Raw genomic sequence first — 12321 nt, 5'->3', positions numbered from 1 at the left:
GCTTTCTTCAACAGACTATACTATGACTTTTTTCAACATAATATACTATGACTTTTTTTGACTTTTTTCGACATCCTATACTATGACCTTTTTTTCATACTTTTTTCGACATACTATACTATGACCTTTTTTTCAACATGACTATTCTTAGGCTTTATTCGACATACTATACTATGACTTTTTTTATGACTTTTTTCGACATACCATACTATGACCTTTTTTTGACTTTTTTTGACTTTTTTCGACATACTATACTATGACCTTTTTTTTACTTTTTTCAACATACTATACTAGGACTTTCTTCAACATACTATACTTTTTTTTTTTTTCGACATACTATACTATGACCTTTTTTCATACTTTTTTTTCGACATACTATACTATGACCTTTTTTTCAACATACTATACTTAGACTTTTTTTTCAACATACTATACTATGACCTTTTTTTTAACTTTTTTCAACATACCATACTTAGGCTTTCTTCAACATACTATACTATGACTTTTTCAACATACTATACTGTGAACTTTTTATGATTTTTTTTCAACATACTATACTTAGGCTTTCTTCAACAGACTATACTATGACTTTTTTCAACATAATATACTATGACTTTTTTCGACATACTATACTATGACCTTTTTTTTTTACTTTTTTCGACTTACTATACTATGACCTTTTTATGACTTTTTTTTTTACTATACTATGACCTTTTTCATGACTTTTTTCAACATACTATACTTATTTCTTCAACAGACTATACTTGACTTTTTTCAACATAATATACTATGACTTTTTTTGACTTTTTTCGATATACTATACTATGACCTTTTTTCATACTTTTTTCGACATACTATACAATGACCTTATTTCAACATACTACACTTAGGCTTTATTCGACATACTATACTATGACTTTTTTATGACTTTTTTCGACATACTATACTATGACCTTTTTTTTAACTTTTTTTGACATACTATACTATGACCTTTTTATGACTTTTCTTCAACATACTATCCCCTGACTTTTTTCAACATACTATACTATGACCTTTTTATGACTTTTCTTCAACATACTATACCCTGACTTTTTTCAACATACTATACTATGACCTTTTTATGACTTTTTTTCAACATACTATACTTAGGCTTTCTTCAACAGACTATACTATGACTTTTTTCAACATAATATACTATGACTTTTTTTGACTTTTTTCGACATCCTATACTATGACCTTTTTTTCATACTTTTTTCGACATACTATACTATGACCTTTTTTTCAACATACTACACTTAGGCTTTATTCGACATACTATACTATGACTTTTTTTTGACTTTTTTCGACATACTATACTATGACCTTTTTTTGACTTTTTTCGACATACTATACTATGACCTTTTTATGACTTTTCTTCAACATACTATACTCTGACTTTTTTCAACATACTATACTATGACCTTTTTATGACTTTTTCGACATACTATACTATGACCTTTTTATGACTTTTTTCAACATACTATACTCTGACTTTTTTCAACATACTATACTATGACCTTTTTTTATACTTTTTTCGACATACCATACTTAGGCTTTCTTCAACATACTATACTATGACTTTTTTCGACATACTATACTATGACCTTTTTTTATGACTTTTTTCGACATACTATACTATGACTTTTTTATACTTTTTATTTCAACATACTATACTTAGGCTTTCTTCAACAGACTATACTATGACTTTTTTCAACATAATATACTATTTCTTTTTTCGACATACTATACTATGACCTTTTTTTTGACTTTTTTCCACATACTATACTATGACCTTTTTATGACTTTTTCGACATACTATACTATGACCTTTTTATGACTTTTTTCAACATACTATACTTAGGCTTTCTTCAACAGACTATACTATGACTTTTTTCAACACAATATACTATGACTTTTTTCGACATACTATACTATGACCTTTTTTTTTACTTTTTTCGACATACTATACTATGACCTTTTTTTCAACATACTACACTTAGGCTTTATTCGACATACTATACTATGACTTTTTTATGAATTTATTCAAAAGGGTGGCTGTGGCACGCCAGGTAGAGCGCTCATCCCATAACCACGAGGTTGGTGGTTCGAACCCCTCTTCAATCAACATGCAGAGGTGTCCTTCAGCGAGACACCTAACCCCCAGGCATCCAACTGCTCCTCTGTGATGGGTTAAATGCAGATAATTTTAATTTGTCATTGTTGGACTAATGAAGGCTTTATTAACATACTATACTATGACCTTTTTTTCAACAGACTATACTATGACTTTTTTCAACATAATATACTATGACTTTTTTCGACATACTATACTATGACCTTTTTTTTACTATGACTTTTTTTTTTCGACATAATATACTATGACCTTTTTATGACTTTTTCGACATACTATACTATGACCTTTTTATGACTTTTTTTCAACATACTATACTTAGGCTTTCTTCAACAGACTATACTATGACTTTTTTCAACACAATATACTATGACTTTTTTCGACATACTATACTATGACCTTTTTTTTTACTTTTTTCGACATACTATACTATGACCTTTTTTTCAACATACTACACTTAGGCTTTATTCGACATACTATACTATGACTTTTTTATGAATTTATTCAAAAGGGTGGCTGTGGCACGCCAGGTAGAGCGCTCATCCCATAACCACGAGGTTGGTGGTTCGAACCCCTCTTCAGTCAACATGCAGAGGTGTCCTTCAGCGAGACACCTAACCCCCAGGCATCCAACTGCTCCTCTGTGATGGGTTAAATGCAGATAATTTTAATTTGTCATTGTTGGACTAATGAAGGCTTTATTAACATACTATACTATGACCTTTTTTTCAACAGACTATACTATGACTTTTTTCAACATAATATACTATGACTTTTTTCGACATACTATACTATGACCTTTTTTTTGACTTTTTTCGACATAATATACTATGACCTTTTTATGACTTTTTCGACATACTATACTATGACCTTTTTATGACTTTTTTTCAACATACTATACTTAGGCTTTCTTCAACAGACTATACTATGACTTTTTTCAACATAATATACTATGGCTTTTTTTGACTTTTTTCGACATCCTATACTATGACCTTTTTTTCATACTTTTTTCGACATACTATACTATGACCTTTTTTTCAACATACTACACTTAGGCTTTATTCGACATACTATACTATGACTTTTTTTATGACTTTTTTCGACATACTATACTATGACCTTTTTTTGACTTTTTTCGACATACTATACTATGACCTTTTTATGACTTTTTCTTCAACATACTATACTCTGACTTTTTTCAACAGACTATACTATGACCTTTTTTTCAACATACTACTTTTTTTCAACATACTATACTATGACCTTTTTATGACTTTTTTTCATACTATACTATGACCTTTTTTGACTTTTTTCGACATACTATACTATGACTTTTTTTTTCAACATACTATACTATGACTTTTTTCAACATAATATACTATGACTTTTTTTGACTTTTTTCGACATACTATACTATGACCTTTTTTCATACTTTTTTTTCAACATACTATACTTGACCTTTTTCAACATACTACACTTAGGCTTTATTCGACATACTATACTATGACTTTTTTATGACTTTTTTTTTTTATGACTTTTTTCGACATACTATACTAACCTTTTTTTTTAACTTTTTTTGACATACTATACTATGACCTTTTTATGACTTTTCTTCAACATACTATCCCCTGACTTTTTTCAACATACTATACTATGACCTTTTTATGACTTTTCTTCAACATACTATACCCTGACTTTTTTCAACATACTATACTATGACCTTTTTATGACTTTTTTTCAACATACTATACTTAGGCTTTCTTCAACAGACTATACTATGACTTTTTTCAACATAATATACTATGACTTTTTTTGACTTTTTTCGACATACTATACTATGACCTTTTTTTGACTTTTTTCGACATACTATACTATGACCTTTTTTTCAACATACTACACTTAGGCTTTATTCAACATACTATACTATGACATTTTTTTGACTTTTTTCGACATACTATATTATGACCTTTTTTATGACTTTTCTTCAACATACTATACTATGACTTTTTTCAACATACTATACTATGACCTTTTTATGACTTTTTTCAACATACTATACTTAGGCTTTCTTCAACATACTATACTATGACTTTTTTCAACATAATATACTATGACTTTTTTTGACTTTTTTCGACATACTATACTATGACCTTTTTTTCATACTTTTTTCGACATACTATACTATGACCTTTTTTTCAACATACTATACTTAGGACTTTTTTCAACATACTATACTATGACTTTTTTTGACTTTTTTCGACATACTATAATCTGACTTTTTTATGACTTTTTTCGACATACCATACTATGACCTTTTTATGATTTTTTTCGACATACTATACTTAGGCTTTCTTCAACATACTATACTATGACTTTTTTCAACATACTATACTATGACTTTTTTTGACTTTTTTCGACATACTATACTATGACCTTTTTTTTCATACTTTTTTCACATACTATACTATGACCTTTTTTCAACATACTACACTTAGGCTTTTTCGACATACTATACTATGACTTTTTTGACTTTTTTCGACATACCATACTATGACCTTTTTTTTCATGACTTTTTTGACTTTTTTTTCAACATACTATACTATGACCTTTTTATGACTTTTCTTCAACATACTATACTCTGACTATACTTTTTTTTTTCAACATACTATACTATGACTTTTTTTTATGACTTTTTTCGACATACTATACTCTGACCTTTTTTCATACTTTTTTCGACATACTATACTATGACCTTTTTTTTACTACTTTTTTCACATACTATACTATGACCTTTTTATGACTTTTTTCAACATACTATACTATGACCTTTTTATGACTTTTTTCAACATACTATACTTAGGCTTTTTTCAACAGACTATACTATGACTTTTTTCAACATAATATACTATGACTTTTTTTGACTTTTTTCGACATACTATACTATGACCTTTTTTTCATACTTTTTTCGACATACTATACTATGACCTTTTTTTCAACATACTACACTTAGGCTTTATTCGACATACTATACTATGACTTTTTTTTATGACTTTTTTCGACATACTATACTATGACCTTTTTTTGACTTTTTTCGACATACTATACTATGACCTTTTTATGACTTTTCTTCAACATACTATACTCTGACTTTTTTCAACATACTATACTATGACCTTTTTTTCAACATACTATACTTAGACTTTTTTCAACATACTATACTATGACCTTTTTTTATGACTTTTTTCGACATACTATACTATGACCTTTTTATGACTTTTTTCAACATACTATACTTAGGCTTTCTTCAACATACTATACTATGACTTTTTTCAACATACTATACTATGACCTTTTTTTGACTTTTTTCGACATACTATACTATGACCTTTTTTTCAACATGACTTTTTTTTATACTATACTATGACTTTTTTAACTTTTTTCACATACTATACTATGACCTTTTTTTCTGTGATGACATACTATACTATGACCTTTTTTTGATTTTCAACATACTATACTATGACTTTTTTTTTTCGACATACTATACAATGACCTTTTTTTCAACATACTATACTATGACTTTTTTCAACATACTATACTATGACTTTTTTCAACATACTATGACCTTTTTATGACTTTTTTCGACATACTATACTATGACCTTTTTTTTGACTTTTTTCGACATAATATACTATGACCTTTTTATGACTTTTTCGACATACTATACTATGACCTTTTTATGACTTTTTTTCAACATACTATACTTAGGCTTTCTTCAACATACTATACTATGACTTTTTTCAACATAATATACTATGACTTTTTTTGACTTTTTTCGACATCCTATACTATGACCTTTTTTTCATACTTTTTTCGACATACTATACTATGACCTTTTTTTCAACATACTACACTTAGGCTTTATTCGACATACTATACTATGACTTTTTTAACATACTATACTTTTTTTCGACATACTATACTATGACCTTTTTTTTTATGACTTTTTTCGACATACTATACTATGACCTTTTTATGACTTTTCTTCAACATACTATACTACTGACTTTTTTTCAACAGACTATACTATGACCTTTTTTTTTTTCAACATACTATGACTTAGGCTTTTTCGACATACTATACTATGACCTTTTTTTTATGACTTTTTTCGACATACTATACTATACTATGACCTTTTTATGACTTTTTTTCAACATACTATACTTAGGCTTTCTTCAACAGACTATACTATGACTTTTTTCAACATAATATACTATGACTTTTTTTGACTTTTTTCGACATACTATACTATGACCTTTTTTCATACTTTTTTCGACATACTATACAATGACCTTATTTCAACATACTACACTTAGGCTTTATTCGACATACTATACTATGACTTTTTTATGACTTTTTTTCGACATACTATACTATGACCTTTTTTTTAACTTTTTTGACATACTATACTATGACCTTTTTATGACTTTTCTTCAACATACTATCCCCTGACTTTTTTCAACATACTATACTATGACCTTTTTATGACTTTTCTTCAACATACTATACCCTGACTTTTTTCAACATACTATACTATGACCTTTTTATGACTTTTTTTCAACATACTATACTTAGGCTTTCTTCAACAGACTATACTATGACTTTTTTCAACATAATATACTATGACTTTTTTTGACTTTTTTCGACATCCTATACTATGACCTTTTTTTCATACTTTTTTCGACATACTATACTATGACCTTTTTTTCAACATACTACACTTAGGCTTTATTCGACATACTATACTATGACTTTTTTTTATGACTTTTTTATACTATGACATACATACATACTATGACCTTTTTTTGACTTTTTTCGACATACTATACTATGACCTTTTTATGACTTTTCTTCAACATACTATACTCTGACTTTTTTCAACATACTATACTATGACCTTTTTATGACTTTTTTTCAACATACTATACTTAGGCTTTCTTCAACAGACTATACTATGACTTTTTTCAACATAATATACTATGACTTTTTTTGACTTTTTTCGACATCCTATACTATGACCTTTTTTTCATACTTTTTTCGACATACTATACTATGACCTTTTTTTCAACATACTACACTTAGGCTTTATTCGACATACTATACTATGACTTTTTTTTATGACTTTTTTCGACATACTATACTATGACCTTTTTTTGACTTTTTTCGACATACTATACTATGACCTTTTTATGACTTTTCTTCAACATACTATACTCTGACTTTTTTCAACATACTATACTATGACCTTTTTATGACTTTTTCAACATACTATACTATGACCTTTTTATGACTTTTCTTCAACATACTATACTCTGACTTTTTTCAACATACTATACTATGACCTTTTTTTTATACTTTTTTTCGACATACCATACTTATGACTTTCTTCAACATACTATACTATGACTTTTTTTTTTCGACATACTATACTATGACCTTTTTATGACTTTTTTTCAACATACTATACTTATGACTTTTTTTGACTTTTTTTCAACATACTATACTATGACTTTTTTCAACATAATATACTATGACTTTTTTCCACATACTATACTATGACCTTTTTTTATACTATGACTTTTTTCGACATACTATACTATGACCTTTTTTTTGACTTTTTTCGACATACTATACTATGACCTTTTTTTCAACATACTACACTTAGGCTTTATTCGACATACTATACTATGACTTTTTTATGAATTTATTCAAAAGGGTGGCTGTGGCACGCCAGGTAGAGCGCTCATCCCATAACCACGAGGTTGGTGGTTCGAACCCCTCTTCAGTCAACATGCAGAGGTGTCCTTCAGCGAGACACCTAACCCCCAGGCATCCAACTGCTCCTCTGTGATGGGTTAAATGCAGATAATTTTAATTTGTCATTGTTGGACTAATGAAGGCTTTATTAACATACTATACTATGACCTTTTTTTCAACAGACTATACTATGACAACATAATATACTATGACTTTTTTCGACATACTATACTATGACCTTTTTTTGACTTTTTCGACATAATATACTATGACCTTTTTATGACTTTTTCGACATACTATACTATGACCTTTTTATGACTTTTTTCAACATACTATACTTAGGACTTTTTCAACATACTATACTATGACCTTTTTCTGACTTTTTTTTCGACATACTATACTATGACCTTTTTATGACTTTTTCGACATACTATACTATGACTTTTTTATGACTTTTCTTCAACATACTATACTCTGACTTTTTTTCAACATACTATACTATGACTTTTTTCTGACTTTTTCATCATCTCATCTCATTTTTATGACTTTCCGGGGTCGGGTCAAGCAGCTATGACCCCAGACTTTTTTCCCGGGCCACATACCATACTCTGACGGGGGATTTATGACTTTTTTCCCAGGCCAGTGTTGAGATATAATCTCTCCACCTAGTCCTGGGTCTTCCCCGAGGTCTTTCCCCACTGGACGTGCTATGACCTCCCAAGGAAGGCGCCCAGTGGGCATACTATACCAGATGCCCGAACCACCTCAGCTGACTTTTTCTAATAAATACAGCGGCTTTTTTGACTTTTCAATCCGACTATCACGGATGGCTTTTTTCAACTTCTCACCCTATCCCTAAGGGAGACGCCAGCCACCCTTCTGAGAAAACTATCTCGGACGCTTGTACATTTTGCGATCTCGTCCTTTCGGTCATCACTAGCCCTCATGACCATAGGTGAGGATAGGAACATACTATACTATACTCGATGACTTTTTTGCAACTCAGCTCTCTTTTTTTACAACGGTGCGGTAAATGACTTTTTTCAACATACCGCCCCCGCTATGGTGGTTCTCCGGCCAATCTCATACTATAGTATGACCTTTTTACTTTTTTCAACAAGACCCCGAGGTACTTGAACTTTTTCACTTGGGCTAAGGACTTTTTTCCTACCCGGAGTAAGCAATCCATCGGTTTCCTGCTAAGAGTCATGGCTAGATTTAGCGGTGCTTTATCCTCATCCCACCGCTATACTATGACCCGATTAGTGAGTGCTTTTTTCACAGGCCGATATCTATGAGGACCACATCATCTGCAAAATACAGTGACTAGATCCTTTTCAGACATAACTATGACCTGCATGACTTTTCCCCCACATACTATACTATGACCTCGATATCCTGTCCATTTATATCAAACAGGATTGGTGACAAGGCGCAGCCCTTTTCGGAGACCAGCACCCACTGAGAACGAAACTGACTGGCTGCCGAGGACGCGAACATACTATGACTTTTTACAGACTTTTTTCCTATGAGGATATACTATACTCCCGCAGCACCTCCCACAGTTTCTCCCGGGGACATACATACGCCTTCTCCAGATCCACAAAACACATACCGGATGGGCATACTCCCAGGACCCCTCCAGGATCCTTGACCTTTTTTGAAGAGCTTTTCCGTTTCCACGTACGGGGGCGATACCGACATTTTTTTCAACATACTATACTTCCTTTCTTCAATCTGAGGTATACTATGACCCTTTTCCAGCACCTATACTATGACTTTTTTCAGGGATACTATACTATGACCACACTTTTTTTTTTCGACATACTATACTATGACCTTTTTATGACTTTTTCGACATACTATACTATGACCTTTTTGATGACTTTTTTTCAACATACTATACTTAGGCTTTCTTCAACAGACTATACTATGACTTTTTTCAACATAATATACTATGACTTTTTTCGACATACTATACTATGACCTTTTTTTTTTTCAACATACTATACTATGACCTTTTTTTCAACATACTATACTATGACTTTTTTATGACTTTTTTCGACATACTATACTATGACTTTTTTATGAATTTATTCAAAAGGGTGGCTGTGGCACGCCAGGTAGAGCGCTCATCCCGTAACCACAAGGTTGGTGGTTCGAACCCCTCTTCAGTCAACATGCAGAGGTGTCCTTGAGCGAGACACCTAACCCCCAGGCATCCAACTGCTCCTCTGTGATGGTTTAAATGCAGATAATTGTAATTTGTCATTGTTGGACTAATGAAGGCTTCATTAACATACTATACTATGACTTTTTTAAGACTTTTTTCAACATACTATACAATGACTTTTTTGACTTTTTTCATACATACTATACTATGACCTTTTCATACTACTTTTTTTTCAACATAATATACTAACATACTATACTATGACCTTTTTTTTGACTTTTTTCGACATACTATACTATGACCTTTTTATGACTTTTTCGACATACTATACTATGACCTTTTTATGACTTTTTTTCAACATACTATACTTAGGCTTTCTTCAACAGACTATACTATGACTTTTTTCAACACAATATACTATGACTTTTTTCGACATACTATACTATGACCTTTTTTTTGACTTTTTTCGACATACTATACTATGACCTTTTTTTCAACATACTACACTTAGGCTTTATTCGACATACTATACTATGACTTTTTTATGAATTTATTCAAAAGGCTGTGGCACGCCAGGTAGAGCGCTCATCCCATAACCACGAGGTTGGTGGTTCGAACCCCTCTTCAGTCAACATGCAGAGGTGTCCTTGAGCGAGACACCTAACCCCCAGGCATCCAACTGCTCCTCTGTGATGGTTTAAATGCAGATAATTGTAATTTGTCATTGTTGGACTAATGAAGGCTTTATTAACATACTATACTATGACTTTTTTAAGGCTTTTTTCGACATACTATACTATGACCTTTTTATGACTTTTTCAACATACTATACTATGACCTTTTTATGACTTTTTTTCAACATACTATACTTAGGCTTTCTTCAACAGACTATACTATGACTTTTTTCAACATTTTTTCAATATACTATGAGGCTTTTTTCAACATACTATACTATGACCTTTTTTTTTTTTTTCACATAATATACTATGACCTTTTTTGACTTTTTCGACATACTATACTATGACCTTTTTATGACTTTTTTCAACATACTATGACTTAGGCTTTCTTCAACATACTATACTATGACTTTTTTATGACTTTTTTCGACATACTATACTATGACCTTTTTATGACTTTTTCAACATACTATACTATGACCTTTTTATGACTTTTTTTCAACATACTATACTTAGACCTTTCTTCAACAGACTATACTATGACTTTTTTATACTATGAACATAATATACTATGACTTTTTTCGACATACTATACTATGACCTTTTATTTTGACTTTTTTCGACATAATATACTATGACCTTTTTATGACTTTTTCGACATACTATACTATGACCTTTTTATGACTTTTTTTCAACATACTATACTTAGGCTTTCTTCAACAGACTATACTATGACTTTTTTCAACATAATATACTATGACTTTTTTTGACTTTTTTCGACATACTATACTATGACCTTTTTTTGACTTTTTTCGACATACTATACTATGACCTTTTTATGACTTTTTTCAACATACTATACTATGACCTTTTTATGACTTTTTTCACATACTATACTATGACTTTTTTATGACTTTTTTCAACATACTATACTATGACCTTTTTCAACATAATATACTATGACTTTTTTTGACTTTTTTCGACATCCTATACTATGACCTTTTTTTCATACTTTTTTCGACATACTATACTATGACCTTTTTTTCAACATACTACACTTAGGCTTTATTCGACATACTATACTATGACCTTTTTTTGACTTTTTCGACATACCATACTATGACCTTTTTTTGACTTTTTTTGACATACTATACTATGACCTTTTTATGACTTTTCTTCAACATACTATACTATGACTTTTTTCAACATACTATACTATGACCTTTTTATGACTTTTTTCACATACTATACTATGACCTTTTTATGACTTTTTTCAACATACTATACTCTTTTATGACTTTTTTCAACATACTATACTATGACCTTTTTTTATACTTTTTTTTCGACATACCATACTTATGACTTTTTTCGACATACTATACTATGACTTTTTTCCACATACTATACTATGACCTTTTTATGACTTTTTCGACATACTATACTATGACTTTCTTTTTAGACTATTTTTCAACATACTATACTTA

This window comes from Anoplopoma fimbria, chromosome 9, assembly GCF_027596085.1.
Source record: "Anoplopoma fimbria isolate UVic2021 breed Golden Eagle Sablefish chromosome 9, Afim_UVic_2022, whole genome shotgun sequence".
Classification (NCBI taxonomy): Eukaryota; Metazoa; Chordata; class Actinopteri; order Perciformes; family Anoplopomatidae; genus Anoplopoma; species Anoplopoma fimbria.
Note: the sequence above shows the minus strand (reverse complement) of the source record.